The sequence below is a fragment of the Triturus cristatus genome, chromosome 10 (genome assembly GCF_964204655.1).
Source record: "Triturus cristatus chromosome 10, aTriCri1.1, whole genome shotgun sequence".
Lineage (NCBI taxonomy): Eukaryota > Metazoa > Chordata > Amphibia > Caudata > Salamandridae > Triturus > Triturus cristatus.
This window is the reverse complement of record NC_140593.1, coordinates 768843923-768860205: the sequence shown is the minus strand read 5'-3', so window position 1 is coordinate 768860205 and position 16283 is coordinate 768843923. Positions and strand designations below refer to the sequence as shown.

At 42.5% G+C, this 16283-nt stretch overlaps 1 protein-coding gene and 1 long non-coding RNA gene across 3 annotated transcripts in view; one reads left to right on the top strand and one right to left on the bottom strand.

The window, feature by feature from the left end:
- Positions 1–16283, bottom strand: part of EMP2 (epithelial membrane protein 2) — a 114752-nt gene that overhangs the window by 48737 nt on the left and 49732 nt on the right. The gene's annotated exons all lie outside the window — the stretch shown is intronic.
- The window catches only part of LOC146789983 (uncharacterized), a 33746-nt gene continuing 29962 nt past the window's right edge, over positions 12500–16283 (top strand). The window contains exon 1 of the long non-coding RNA XR_014969511.1: positions 12500–12917. This is a non-coding gene — a long non-coding RNA (uncharacterized LOC146789983). The remainder of the gene's footprint in view (positions 12918–16283) is intronic.

Sequence of the window (16283 nt, the reverse complement as noted above, 5' to 3'; positions counted from 1 at the left end):
GGCTAAAATTAGGTTGGTATCTTTAGATGGGCTTTTGGGAATAGCACAAGTACAGCAAACCAAATCCAGCATGGATGAAAGGTCGTCTCAGCTGAAGCATTATTATGTGCAAATAAAAAAGAACATGCATTAAGAGTAGAAAAGACAAAGGGGCAGATTTACCAACATGTTGCACCGTGTTCGTGTCACCAAAGTGACGCAAACCAGAACAAAATGTTTTTGTATTATTTACTTTCATCACAAAGGCTAGAAATTGCCTAAAAGTAACGCAAAGAAGCTTGAAGTGTTGCTTTGCGTTACTTAGCATCAGGGGGCGTTACATGGGCATTCGCATGCAACCACCCATGCTTTCTGACGCAAAACCCTATCTAGCAAAAAACTGAGAGGATTTTGCATAAAAAATGAACGCCTTTTTAAAGCAGAGAAACTTGTAATTTCTCCTTTCTTTTGTGACTTTGCATGTGTGCTGCACTGTACAGCACACTACAAAAGGTTTAAAACGTTTCTAGCCATATTATTTTGTATTAGATAGGAACCCTTCCTGTACAAAACCTATGCGAGACTCACGCACACACCCTTTCACTACGTGCAAAGGTATGTGTGAGGCGTACTGCAGTACAATTCTGCACTGGCGCTAGGGAGAAGAGCGCCATATCTCTGTAGATATGGCGCTCTCCTGCTCCCTCCGTGTTACGGAACACTGCACAGAATTTTTGGCTACTGATCTGCATTGGGTGACCCTTTTATAGATTTGGCCCAAAGAGATAGACAAGAATCTAGCATACATCTTCGTCTTTTAGATATAAAACTTCGATTTTAAAAGCTCGAACCGCCCCAATGAAATTAAAATTTTCATTTTTATATAATTATTGTTTGTGAATTAAATTAAATAGTTAATATTTTGTGTATTTATTTAGTTATTTATTTATTGGATATTCATTTACAGCATAACCTCAAAAGAGTCTCTTAGCGCTGTATTTGTTTGATTTATATTCTTGTTTTCTATAGTTCTGTGAATTGTTTTGAGGTTCAAATTAGGTGCTGCAGAGAGTCTTGCAATAATGAACTCGAATAATTCATAAACAGATTTTTTTAATGCAGTTTCCTTTTATTATATTTTTAACCTGGGTAATGTGTGAGAGTCTATTACAGACATTTTGCAGAGAAATGTGTTTGTTTCTAAATCCATAAAAAGAGTTTCTTTTAGATCACACTAGGACCTCAGATATGAGAAACGGGAGAGCGTCACAGAGATTATTCGCAGCAATATTAGTGAGTTGCTGCTGTGTTGCAGTATTGAAAACACACATCAGTTTCCCTGAATATTAGTTGCAAAAACATTTAGAATTTGGACGAATGCGCCTGTGCACTGCCAGTGTCTGGTCAAAGAGGCATGGAATACCTACATTTAATCATAAATTCAAAGCTGTTATGAACAGGGGCCCCCAGGGCCCACATAATCCTTAAAATGTCTCTGTCTGCCTGCCCATCCCTCAAGAATGGCACTCTGGGACACCCCACCCCAACCTGGTAGAAATGCATTTTCTCCTACACCATTTCTCTCTGTCAAGGAGCTCAAAACCCCTTAGCAACTTTACCTGCATGTTGTCTCTTTGAAGCTGTGGCATCCTTCTCTTGAGCCACCCACATGCAGGACCTTTTGACCTTTAGAAAGGCTATCAAAACTCACCTTTTTCAATAATTGCTTCTCTCTCTTTGCGTTCCTTTCTCTCTGCATTAGGTTTTTTCGCAGCGCCGGGACGCCCCTTGGCTGGGGCAGCCGTGCGCTATATAAGTCTCTATAACATAACATAACATAACATAACACATAACCTTCGCCGTTTTGAGCCCCCTTATCAATCTACCAAGGCTGCAACTAGGTTACCCCCCTCATCCTGTAGCCCCTACTCTATCATCCCTGTGCTTCAGTACCATTATTCCGCTCCTCATACACCCTAACTATATTTTCCTTATCATCCCTCTCTCCCTCTTATCCCTCGTGTCTGCATACGTATTTAGCTGTGTGAACACAGAAAAGCTTTTCACTACGCAGAAATCCATATTACTGGCATTGTCAATGTTTGTCAACAGAACAGGTTTCTGCTGCGGCTTCTGTAATCTAATCTGTTTAATACTTGTAGGGGTGAGTTTTCTTTAATATATGCACGGGATCCGGAATAATGTGGCAATGAAGGACCAAATTATGCGGCAGGGTTGTAGAAATTATGTGGCAAGAAAAGTCAATTATATGGCATAAAGCAGCACATTGTGTGGCTTGATAAATTTCATTTAGGTTTTGCGTCACCCTTACGTACATGGTGCAAGGCTAATGCAAAAACTTGCTTAACACGCCCCTGCATTTCTATTCAAATGGAATCCGGTGGTTTCCTTTTCATGCCCCTTCCTCCTCCTTCTCAATGGAAATGAGTCACAAAGTGCGATCCCGAAAGCCATTGCCCACTCGCAGAGTCCCTTTGGTGCACTGCAGCCTGCCATCTAGCGGTCCCAAAGCCTGTCACTTTGTGAGGCAGTCACAAAACGGATTTGCACATCAAGCCTAGGGGTGGGCGGAATTTGCGAAATCCACTTTCGCAAATTATCGCGAAAATGTTAAAAATTATCGCAAACACGCGGAAATATCGCGAAGATGCAGAAGTTTTTTTCCCGCATGTTCGCGAGATTTTCTGCATGGTTGCGGCTCGCCAACTTACCCATGTGGTTGCTCGCGGGCGCGGCCATCTTGTTTTCAGTTGTCTCGCGGTGCATGATCGCGAGAAGAAAGACGTGATCGCGCGACGCATGACGTCACTGCGGGCGCGAACTGTCGCGAGACAGTGCAAATGGCTAAAAACAATACAACATCTCATGGAGAACGCGACCGTATCAAGAAAACTTGTCGGCGAACGCAGGGATTCAGGTAAGGCGATCGCGCGGGCGCGAGAATGTATTATTTTACAGCGCGAGCAAGAACCAAATTATCGCTAAGCTGCGGAATGCGGAAATTTTGACATTTAAAATGTCAAATTATCGCAATTTCCGCGAACGGAACGAAATTTTCGCCCAGGTCTAATCAAGCCTTTACCAGTGGAGTAACGTAAAATGATGCCCCCCCCCTGCAAAATGTGATAAGGCGCCCTTTAGTCTCCCATATCTCATAGATAGTCATTGGCCTAAGGCTTCGCTTGGCTTAAAGGGTTGGGGGACACCCTGAAGAGTTGGGGGCACTCTGAAGGGTTACCCCCACCCGCTGCACAACAGGGGCTGCCGCTGCAGGGGGGCTTCTTTACGCCCCTGGCCCTACCCTGCTCTATCCAACATCTACCAACATCCTGCCTAGATTTGGAACAATCGAAAAAGAAAAAAAAAACAATTTGCTAGTTTTTTCGTTTCCCCTGCCTTAATCTGGGAAACTCTCCAGGAACGGCCAGCTCCATATTAGTGACTGAACAATTGCAAACCTATGTGACGGATGTGACGACACCTGCCGTGTGCCTTCAAAGCTTGACGTGACCTTCCCGCTGCGGCTCCGAGGTAACCCGAGATCCACGCTGGAGTGCGCTGTGCCTTTATCTACACCTGAAATCAAAGAACTGATTTACTCAAAGAATACGAAGATTTTCACAATATTAACTGTCATTTTAACTAACTCTTAACGTTCTTCCGTTTCACAAAGCGAGCCATCACCTCCATAACAGGGCAAGCTAGCTACATTTTAAACAAGCATTGGCATAGCCAATAGGTCTCGCCTGTGGGACCTTATGTGTTTAGCCATGCAACAGTTGCATAACTAAATACTTATAAGGTCCCAAAAGCGAGACCTATTGGCTATGCAAAGAGGCCGTGCGGTCGCGAAAGTGAAAGTGATGGTGATCAAACATCAAAGAGGCCGAAAGTGAAAGTAATCGCGCACATGCACTGTAGCTCTAGGCTGGCCTGGTAGCACTTTTTGGAGCCCTCACAAAATGTCTCGCCAGACCAGCGCATGCGCTGGGTCAGGCGAGACCTAAAAACTGACCAAAAGATCCTTTCAACATGTTTGAAAAAACGCGTTCAAGCCCCAGTCTTGCACACCCAAGACGAGGACAGTCACAGGAGGCAGCAAAGGGACAGCTGTGGGACAAGCTGTACTATCACATCTCTCAGCTGAAGGCTTGCTAGCCTCTTGCCAAACAGGATATTCATCAACACATGTGGTTGCCATGGTTTTAGAAAAGAAAACAGAGGCAAGGAATCCTAGCCCAATTACAGTTCTTCACACAACTCTCCTAAAATCTGGGATGTTGGGTATGCTTGAACTCTTTCAAAGTAACATAGCCAGTACACCTCGATAAATAGAGGATGTGAGAGGGTTAGCTTTGGGGTTGGGATTAATGGCTTATAGGTACTAACTCGTTTACAGAGAATTGGAAAAACCCTTTAAAAACATAAGGGCCAATGTCCTTTACTATATTTAGCGGTGAATGCGATCAGTCTAACGTTTAGGGGGTAGTGGTTCAAATGTATAGCTCCTTAGTGCCTAGGTAGTACCTTAAATAACAAATTATATTGTTTGTATAATGGAAAACAAATTGAACTTCAGGTTTTCAGAATACTTTTCAATTACACAGACTGCATTTAATTTCGAACTATATGTTTCTCACATTTTGGGCAGAACTTTTCGCTTTTCTAACTTTAAATTTTAAACTTTCAACCTAGATTCAGAAAAAGTATCCGGGGCATCTTTGATAGGAAAATAATTTTTGTTGCAGCGGGATGCGTTGAAGGCCCCTGGTGGCCACCAAATTTGTTTGCTTGCTCTGAGTCATACTGGTTTTGAGCACTCCTTGCAGAACTATCATGGAGGGTCTCATGGTCGTGTCCAGACAATCTTGTGGGGCAGCAGAGAAGGCCACAATGAGTCAATAAGAGAGAGGTGAACTTGGTGGGATAGAGTCAGGCCAGTCTGGTGATGTTCGGCCCCTTTTGCCTCATGCCATGTAGATGCATACAGGGGGGCACCGCATGCACATCAGTTCCTGCATGGCATGGACGTTCGAGTCCATGCCATGCAGGAACAGTTTTTGATGTTCCTATTGCGGTGCCTGTTTCTAAAGGCACCATTGTGGAAATGCCAAAAAAAGCCTGCCAGACACAAGAAAAGGCCTCACCAAGGGTTGCTGCACCACCAAACTCATAATTGGGCTCTAAGAATAAAAGGACTCATATGATCTTTCAATTCCCTGGCGTGAAACGTGTCGGAGAGGATTAAAGTGCAGTGCATTACTACTTCCATGACTGATATCTACCATATTTCAGGGGTTCCTTTAGAGTTTTGCAGTCATGCAGCTAATGAACCAGAGCAAATGAGAACACATTTGCCACAGTAGCAGATAAGAGTCTGCAGATCTGTAGTAGGTCCCGCTGATTTGTGAATCCCCCTCGCCACCAACACCTTTATGTGAAAGCTGCCTTACCTGAAATCCGCCCAGCATTGCAATTTCACCATGTCACACAAGCATGATGGACCTGATGTCACAAATGTGGGTACAGGAAATGTAGTCCGAAACGGGGTGTGCCTTTGCAGTACTTACATTCAAAATGCCAGATACTCTGGGAGTTTTCGCCCCACACCCCAGGGACATTTATACAGTGTTCTAAGCAAGAATGCCACGGTTTCCCTCATGGTCTTGCAACAGAGGCACTTTTAAAATGGTGGCAGACCAGCCAGCTTAAATTAGGAGGCTGAAAAGGCACCATTTGACGATGTTCCGAATGGCCTTCTCTTGCATTGTAAAGAAGGCGAGTAATGCAGACATAAGTACATATGATATCTCTTGTGAATAAATTGAAGTACCTTTACCATTCACCACAAAAGTTAGGCCTTCAGAATCATCTCATTTCCTTATCTGGTTCTGCTAACACTCACCTTTCTTCTATCCTTGACTTATACCATTTTATGTCATGCTTCGCACTACAAAATGTAAACTACGTTTGTCACAAAGAACTATATGTGTCAAATGAAGTTCCTGAATTTCAGCAGATACTGAAAGCCTACACAAGAGCCAAAATCTTCAGATTAGTAAAACCTTCCTCAACAACAGAACAATTATTCTGAAGCCAGACAGCAGAGCTGAGACTCAGTGGCTGCTCAAACTTAAGGGAATAGGGTTATCTGCTCTATTATGCAATATTATAATGTTATCGGAGCTCTTAAACTTGGACCGAGATACTAAGAGGCAGGTGAGAACCCTTTAGTGCACGGAAAGTTAGTTATATCATGACAACTATTTCAGGAGTGAGCAGAACTGCACTTCGATAGTCAGGCATTTGGCTCGCGACAGAATATACAAATCCCACTTTTCTGCACTTGTATGATTTTGCACATATGTAAATGGCAAATAATGCAGTGGCAAATCAGTTCATGGCACTAAGGAAAAAGGACCACAGTTCTGTGGACCAGGAGGGCCTTTTACAGTTAGCAAAGACTGATAAGTGAAGATTTGCTACTCTAACCTCCACATCTACATATCTTGATGATATTTTTATTGGCTGTACTAGTGCATACTGAAGCCAACAACATCGAGATACAAGAATATTGAGGACAAAATGTCGAGGGACAAAATATTGAAAGGTAAGTGCATATAAGGAAGTATAGATTTACTACTCCTAATGCCACCTCTATGTACCTTGAAGATACATGTATCACACAGGAGCATATATGTGGAGTTAGGCATAGAAAATCTAGACGTACTTACCTGTCAACATTTTTTTAAATGTGTTGTCCTTGAAATTCTGTCCCACTGATATTGTAGGTTCGATATTCAGTTTGCACACCAACAGGGGAGAGGAGTTGGCCTAACGGCTAGGGCGGTCGACCTCAAATCTGGGAAAATGGGTTCGAGTCTCGGCAATGATGCTGAACATCCTGTGATTCTGGGCAAATCACTTAATCTCCCCGTGCCTAACAAAATGAATGTGTGTCCTCATGTAACGTAACTGGTGCTATGTAAAGCGCTCTGATACCCGATTCGGGTCAAGTTTGCACTATATAAAATTCAGTAAAATAAAAAAAAATAAAAAAAAACATTTTGCTAAAGTATTATATATATTGTGATGTTTAGAATATCAAATGACTACCTACCTATATAAACACTTACCTTCAAAATACTATGGCTGTTGATATTTTAGCTATGATATTTTTGTAATACAACTACAATTCAATCAAAATCCCCTAATGCTGTGGACCATTTTTAAAAACTAGAGGCTAATTTTACATTCTTCCAGAATGGATTCATTTGACTATGTTTACATCAATAGCAGTACATTTATAATATATGTCTATGCCACAAGCAGTACATGTATTATAGAGTTATCTTGTCTTTTAGACTCTCAGTGTTTTGTTTAGCAAACTTTAAAGCATAGTTTACCATCAACAAAGCAGATTTCAACAGATATGGCAACAATGAAGAACAATTCCACCTGAAACTGAAAAATAATCAGCAATCCAAATGACAATGTTTTGGTCCACATTTCCCACAACAAATTTGCTTATCAGAAAAAAAAACATGACATTTAGCAAAGTATCACTGATTTAGAGAGTTTGATCAGGAGGAGAAAATACTTCTGGGTTCCAAAGAAGATAGAAGATGGATGGAAACTTTTGCAATTTGAGAGATGGAAGTACCATATAATTGAGAAGATATATCAGGGTGAAAACCACCTGGTTAAAGGGAATAAATATCCTAGAACCATAATTTTCAGACTGTAGAGATATTTTTAAAGTCAACCTGATATTTTCATGGCCAAGAAGAAACAAAAAATCATGTGGGAATAGGATATAATAATCATAACCCAGGCCTATGTAAAGAGAAAAGCCTGCCATAATGTGAAACCAAGAATCAGACAATTTTATATGGCAATATTTTCATTGGTCCAGAATGGATGAGAGCGATGCATAAGGGCATGATCTAAACATGTTGCAGATAAAAGAGCTCTAGAACCCTCCCAAACACCAGGAAGATGAAGTGTGGTCTCTTAAGTACTAGAACTGTAAAATGTAATTATTTACTGCTGTCAGTAAGAAGAATTAAAGAGATAAAAATGTAAATACTACAAGAAGAGTAGGTTAACAGAACTTTACTACAAAGCCAGAGGGGAAATGGATCGGTAACACTTATTGTCAAATGCTGCAATATTAAGGTGCATCCTCTGAAGTGCATAGGGAAGATCAGTTGGTACTTATACATTTACAGTTGCAGGGGCCACTATTTTGAATCTCATTCTACTTGGCCCACAGATGATTCACTGAACCTCTGGATAAACATTGGGAAACACTAATATGAATTCCATCAAATAGGAATCTTGTGATATGGGAAGCCTTAATCCAGTACTCTGCACCACTTATGAGTGATAATCTTGACATAAATGCAGCCCACTAAAGTGCACAAGTCTTTGTGCTCCTTTTGTAGACATCTTGTCTTACTGGACATATGAAAGTCAATGATCCAGCTGCTCATTCTTCACATTATGTGCCTTCTTTCATCAAGGCCATCAAGCCTATATGAGTAGAAACAATCTCCCTACTAATCCCCCACAACTCTGTCAGACTGATGCACCTTTCATAGAACCAATCTGCATTTTAGACAATTTTTGCATAAACCTCTGGCCTCACATAAGCACACCCACGACCAATACCAATTGTTGTGAATAACATTGGGGACTATTGATAACTTAGTGAATCTGCAGAAGGATGACAAGTATCTTCATCAGGATCTTCAAAATCACCCAAGCAAGGAAACTCTATGTACAATTTAGGCATGGCACGCTACCTCTTAGGTCTTTTACATCCAAATGGTCTGGCGACAAATTGCTAGAATGCCCAGCCTGTGGTGTAAATGTGGAATCTGTGCCCCATGTTTTCTTTTTTTTGCCCATCCTATAAGAACATTAGACAGAGATGGCTTATTCAATTATGCAGAAACCTGGGGCTCAGGCAGTATAAACAAGCATATAGGGTTTTAAAAAGCGACACCTCCCAATCAGTGGTATTTTCTGTTTCCCGTTACTTAAATGCCATGTGGCAAAGGCGTAGGTCATACATCAACAGATAGAGACCCAAATGCATTTTTTTTTACCTTTTGCCGCATCGAATCTGTCTTGTATTCTATAGATATTTTAAAAAAAATGTATATATTGTTTTTATCTTTTTAAATTTTATTGTTGACCATTTTTTCTATAGAAAGTGACAGTGTATTTTTTTTATTTTTTTATTAGGAATGATGTTTTTAATGATTGTTTTTATATGTATCTTTTAAGGCCTTTTTGACCGAAATAAAGATTATTTGAATTGAATTTTTCCGATAGCATTTTTATATCTATTTATGGAAGAAGACAGTTGCGTAACATTAGCCTCTGCAGCCCCTGCAGTGCAGGGGAGGGGGGAAGAGTTCCAGGGGGCCCTTTCCGGCACTGTGCATGGGCGGCGGGCCCCTGGCCAGAGAGCTCCTGACTGGGTCTGGGGGAGGGGTGGGCCTCCATGTACTTTGCAGGAGGCCCAGATCAAGTTCCGTTGCGCCACTGGAAGATGAACTAATATATGTGCATTCTGTATTCGTCATTATGTTCACGCCATTAATAGTCACCTTCAGCAGTACAGATCCAGTGAAATGATGCTAATGGCGAGGTGTGGCTGCTGCGGCGTTGACTAACGCTGTGCAGACCCACCCGCCCTTTGAAGATCACCCCAGCACGACTTAACGCTGCTGCATGTGAACATCAGTCATTCAGTCCAGGTTGATCCCTGGGTTCTCATGCATTAGATCATCACCTGTAAACAACAATCTGAAGCAATGGGAGCAGTCACTGAACCAAATCACCATTTCTGCTGAGCAGCCAAGAGCTGTGACAAAATACAGTATATTATATTTTTCAAACCATAATGGAGAGTGGGAGTAATAAATTGCAAGTATTAAGGCTACCATAGTCACACATAATCATAAACTGCAGATTATAACCACAGTGACAGTGGCAGCACAGTAAGTGGGAGCTTTAACATCTTATTCCCTCATTCTGAGTATGGATAATCCTATTGTGTCCATATTCAGGTTTCCATCATGCTCTTACGTTAGCCGGGTCTGGTGGCTCAGTGTGCAAATGCATCCACTGGCAGTATCTGTTTGAACTCATGACCATAGGCTCAAATCATGGCGGGTCCATTCAGCCTTTCATCCTTCCAGGGTCGATAACATGCGCACCATTTACTAGGACAATAATAAACCTGTTATTCAGTCCCAAGTTACCCTCAGGGCCGGACTGGGAACCAAAACCGGCCCTGGCAAAGTGCTCTGCCGCCCCCTCTCCCCTCCCCGAGGGTTGGGGGAGCGGCAGTACTCTTTGTCAGGGCCGGTTTTCGGCCAATTTTGTTACAGGGCCGATTTTGAAGCTATGCTGCAAAAACGGCCCTGTAACAAAAGCGGCCGCCCAGGGGCCCAAAACCGGCCCCCACCCTTGCGGCGCACAGGGGGATTGGCCGGTGCCCGCTACGGCCAGTCCGGCCCTGGTTACCCTTCTCGGTAAACGTGCGCTTTACAAATACAAGTTATGTCATTGTACCTGATATCACAGTAGCAACTGTGAGGATATAAGTGGAACAGTTACTGTCCCTGGATTGTTCCCTAAGTAAGGCTGCTGGGTCTGGTGGCACAGTGGACTTATACATCAACTTCGGGATCCGGATTTGACCGTGTATTCACAGGCGCAATTACTAATGTTTCCACTCAGCTTTTCACCTTTCCAAGGTCTATAAATTTGTTTTTCTTGGAGTGGGATGAAAATACGCATCTACTAATCAGAATTAAAATGTCCCAGTGAGTGGAAATGTACAAATACATTAATTACATTTTTATTGGATAACGATAATTGCAAACATTCATTTTCGACATAAAATAGTTTCTTTACAAAGTAGTACATCACTTTTACAAATCGCCAAAAGAATAAGCAGCCCCTCTTATTGAAACTGGTTTAAATCATCATTTTGGCGATTCAGACCAATGCAATCCATGGTTTGAGTTGAGTGTGAATGAGAAAAAAGAATTGAAAAAGCCAATTAGTATGAAGTTGGTTGATGAACATTTGAACTTGCCAATGCTTATTTTGTGTTCTTTGTTATGCAGACAAGCATTGAATGAAAAACTATTGTCTAAAAGCTATTACATATGTATGAGGGTGTATATATATATCTTTGGTTTTATCAGTACATTTCTATGTTTTTTAAAAAATCTGGGCCCGAAATCCGGAGTTTCAGTGGATTTTAAGTTTAGATGAAAAAAATGGGGTCATAAGGATCCCTTAGGGACCCCTGTATGTGTTCTATGGGGTCAGCATATGTCTATTCTAACCCCTTATATGTGTTTGATACATTATTTTCAACGCACCTGGCTAATCAGAGAAATAAAATGGTGGCAGCAACTTTTCTTTCACCATGCGGCCGGACAATCAGGGCCTTTCTTTCCCCCTGGATCCTCTGCGGTTGGACCCATGGATCATCTGTGCCCCGAGATATCGATATTTTTTAACCTCTAATATCTCTAAGACTACTGATCGTAGTCACACCAAGTCGCAAAAAGCATACTTCCTGGACCAAGAGCTAGCTTCCTGCCAAATCTGGTGTCATTCCGTCGAGTGGTTCGGGCTGTAGTTGTGTTCAAAAATTGAAAAAATCCCATAGACATAAAATAGGGAAAAAGTGTTTTGGGACCCCCCTTTTTTTCCTCGGCCCCCGCTTGACGAATCACCCCGAAACTTATAACACAGCAGCTGGACCGACTAAAGTATACGTTTTGAAAATTTTGTGAAGATTCATTTACTGGCAGCAAAATAATGGGCCAAAGTTTTTGGAAAAACAAAAAAATATTCTTCCTATTGAAACTTTAGTTCCAACTATAACTACCTACTGGCTATCGCCAGTAGGTAACATACATACATACATGTATTATAGGATGGACGCAATAATGGCTTGTTTACAGTTGCAAAGCATAATGGATATTGAAGCCTGTCAACATGGGGATACTAAAATCAGTGATTTAGCAACTCGTATCGTTACCAATATACGACTGAGAGTATGGATTACCACCAGGGCCGGACTGGCCGTAGCGGGCACCGGGCAATGCCCCGGTGCGCCGCACGGGTGGGGGCCGGTTTTGGGCCCCTGGGGGCCGTTTTTGTTACAGGGCCGGTTTTGCAGCATAACAAAATCGGCCGCAAACCGGCCCTGTCAAAGAGCTCGGCGGCACCCCCAAGTCCCGGCCGAGCACTTTGCCAGGGCCGGTTTTGGTTCCCAGTCCGGCCCTGATTACCACAAGTGTCATCTGATCCCCGCATAACGTAAAGGAACTAAGAACTGAAAATACCGATGGACAGTGTGCCTTTAAAACTTCTGCACTTGAGTCCTTCCTTACTTTTCGAAGTTCCAGAACATTTAAAAGCCAGAAGTAACTGCCCCGCGTAGTGTGCATATGATTAAGACCCGGCTTGGTCGAAATGCGTCATGGCATGCTGTTGAATACCTGCTACAATAAAAATCTACTTTTATTCACTCACAATTGGGGGGCTCGTTTCTCAAGCTGTTGAAAATGCGTGACTTTGCTGGTGCTGTATTAAGCGGTGATGTCGCTACCAAGCCCCGACCCGCTTGGCTGGGTGTCCCTTTGCGTCAAAGTTTGTTTGGAAAGTGTGATATTGGGCGCCTGCCGGCTGCCTTTGATTTGTGGACGAGGATTTAGCGCAGTTAGTGCCACTGTCCATAAGAGGCAACGCCACGTTGGAACGGGAGGCCTGCCTGCTGACTGTTTTGGAAGCATGTTGGATGGCAGCCAGCGTTTGCCGGGGTACTTACCCTTGCACTTTGAGAGTGAGAGAACATTGAAGGCTGAAACACGCAGGTATTGACATTTGGAATTTTTCCAAAATAATACGGGTGGACGAGTGCTTTGGATTTACTATAAATGTTGCCATCTAGCCCTACACGGAATTTACTCCACATGAGGCGATAAGGTGGCATGATTTCCCATGATCATATACAAGGCATTGATGAACTGTGTATTAAAGGAAGGACGCAATCATGCCTTGTTCACAGTTGCCATGCATTATGGACATTGTAGTCCTGTCAACACGGGGATACCAAAATCAGTGATTTACCAACTCGTATATTTCTTAAGGAGGTGCATTACCAATATACGACTGAAGTATGGATTACGATAAGTGTCATCTGATCGCCGCATAACATGAAGGAACTGTGAAATGAAATACCAATTAACAGTGTACCTTTCAAACTTCTGCACTTGAGTCCTTCCTTACTTTTTGAAGTTCCAGAACATTTAAAAACCAGAAGTAACTGCCCCTTGTATTGTGCATATATATCTAATAATTTTGGCACCGTTTGATGAATCTGTAAAGTTTTGTGGTAATTAGTTAAAGGGGGTACAAAGAAAAAAAGGTGGTTCCCCCAAAACATTTTTCTGCAAAAGCATTTTCCATAGACTTTTTAGACAGATGTAGGGACAAAATGGCAGCATGGATTTACATGAAATTTGGCAGGTATATAGATGATGTTGTGGAAAGGGTACTTTTTGTTATCTGATCTGAATTTGTTGAGTTGTTTTTAAATAATAAGGGACAAAAACGTAGTAATTTTTTGGGCCGTCATATACCTTTGCTGCATAACGCGGTACATGGCGATGATGAAACATTATATTATAGGTTAATCACAGACATTGCAAAATGAAAAGGCAGCCATGTTGTTTAGACCACACTTTGTCTTCAGCTGATGTAGCTAATTACTCTTGCATGGTAAGGAATGAGACAGTTTGGCAAAGTCTGTAGAGTTATGGAAAATTATTTTTCCGGATTTATATATTTTCAAAAAGTTTATGATGTAACACAGTACTTCCTCAAACTGATCTAGAAAATTTAAAATTAGACATAATATAGGACAGCTCTTATAGTGTTTTGCTGGGCATGTAACAATGCGGCCCCTCTTCTGAGGCTGCACTAACACCAACCCCACACCCATCCATCACAGGCATCACCAGTCAAGTGACCATGAAAATATATGGGGGCAGGCACCGGTGCCTTTGGATTAGTTCTCTAACTATATGTCTAGTGTCAGTGTCATTCAATAATCACCATGTGGGCTTACTGTCCCACAACACTTCACTGGTAAGGAGAAGGCCTGGACCTAGCTTGTGCCGTTTCCCGCCTCGGACTGTGAGAGGTCTAGACAAAACATCACATCCTGACCTGAGACGAGAAAGTATTTAAGCCCGCATTACAGCCCTTCTAGTGAGGGAGGCTGCAGGGGAACTGCTCAACATTCCTAAGACCGCCATCCCCAAGCAAGCGAGGACAGCACCAAAAGCACCTGCAGCCCTGACAGTGAAGAGGTGCCGTGGATGGAAGCCGCAACAACAGCGGAGGATCTCACCCGATGTGTGCTGAAGCCAGCAGAGAAAACGCAGAGTGAGGCAAGGTGGAAGGCTTGGGGGGCATTGAAATGTGCCCGCAGGCAGCCACACCCCGCAAACAACCACACCACAGTGTCCTGGAGGTGTGCTGCCCAGGACATTGTGAAGTATCGCTTCCCAGGGGGATAATGCCCCCTGAGCAATAACGGCATGGAGAGGGGCAAGCAGCCCACCTTCCCTTTACAAATACATTAGGGTACCAACAGTAGATCAGGGAGGGGGCCGTGCACCCCCTCCACTTTTATTACAATGCGGCCCAGAGGGATGGAGTCCCCCAGACCCTATAGTGGTTCGGGGAGTGGTGGACCGTACACCTAGCCTCCCCTTTATTTCCTATTTGTCCCCTCAAACATGTGTGTGTGTATATATATATATATATATATATATATATATATATCCAACTTAGCAGGAAACCCATTTGAAAAAGGCCACAGGAAGATGCAAATAATCTCTCTGATTTTAATGGCAGCATGCAAGCAGATGACTGGACAGCATCATACATCCAAGATCGTTCTTAAGCCAGACGCGTTTCGGGAATCTCGTCAGTCCCTTCTTCTGTGGCAATGTTCTGAGAAGATGAAAGCACTACTGCATTGCGCACGTTTACATTAAGTACACCTGCCCCAGTGGGCGTGGCCGCTTGCACGGCCTTCTGGGTGTTGTAGTGCGGTGCCTGTAATCCCCAGTGGGCGTGCTGTTCATTTTCACAAAAAATACGCAAAATAAATCCCAAGTGGGTAGGTGCATGTGGCGGCCGGCATCTGCCCCGCTTTGTTGCTGTCATGCCGAGTAGGCGGCCCCCGCCCTGCAAGGGAGTCAGCCTTGTCTTCCTTCCTACTATTAAGATACCGGTTGGCACCTTTTCGGATCCGCATTCACACGGTGGGCCTTATTTCGCGACCGGGAACAGCCGCAAATATATCCAACTTAGCAGGAAACCCATTTGAAAAAGGCCACAGGAAGATGCAAATAATCTCTCTGATTTTAATGGCAGCATGCAAGCAGATGACTGGACAGCATCATACATCCAAGATCGTTCTTAAGCCAGACGCGTTTCGGGAATCTCGTCAAATGTAAATTATTCTTTTAGTATCAGTTGCAAGGGATAACAGGGCGACGAGAAAGGTTTTTGGTAAGTAAACTGGAGCCTTATGCTAGACTTACTAATGCTGTAAATGCTGATGCGATCAGTGCAACTACATGTAAAATTATAAAAACAACACACAAACAAAATGACACCCACAAATCATCAATACTATGGCTGACATATACATTCATATACACGTCAAGATGACGTGATCTAGCCTGGATGTTTTTTTTTTAACCAGCAATGACAAAGTCAGTAGATCTCTGCTTTAAAATACCAAGCTGTTTCTAAGGGAGAGACAGCAAGGAAACAGATGGCAAACAAGTGTTAAAATATACGTCACGACGAAAGATTCAAGCAATTGCATGAAGACTAAGTACCTTCAAAGATGGCCAAAAGGGGCGGCCATACTGGAGCGATATATTTTACAATAGAAGTGCCAATAAAACGGCAGATTTATCATTTGCTTTAAAATATCTAAAACATAACCTAATATTTTTTATGTTTTAAAACAGTCCCTAATCGAGTTCATTATTTTTGATGCAGACTAAAAATAATGCTGACAAACTAATACAGCACTTTGCATAATTTTCAACTATAATTATGGATAAGGTGCATGTCTACAGCACGCCATTTATATAAGTATAAGGTTGCTTCTAGGTTTGATTTTGCGGTTTTACGAATCTCTGAATATTTTG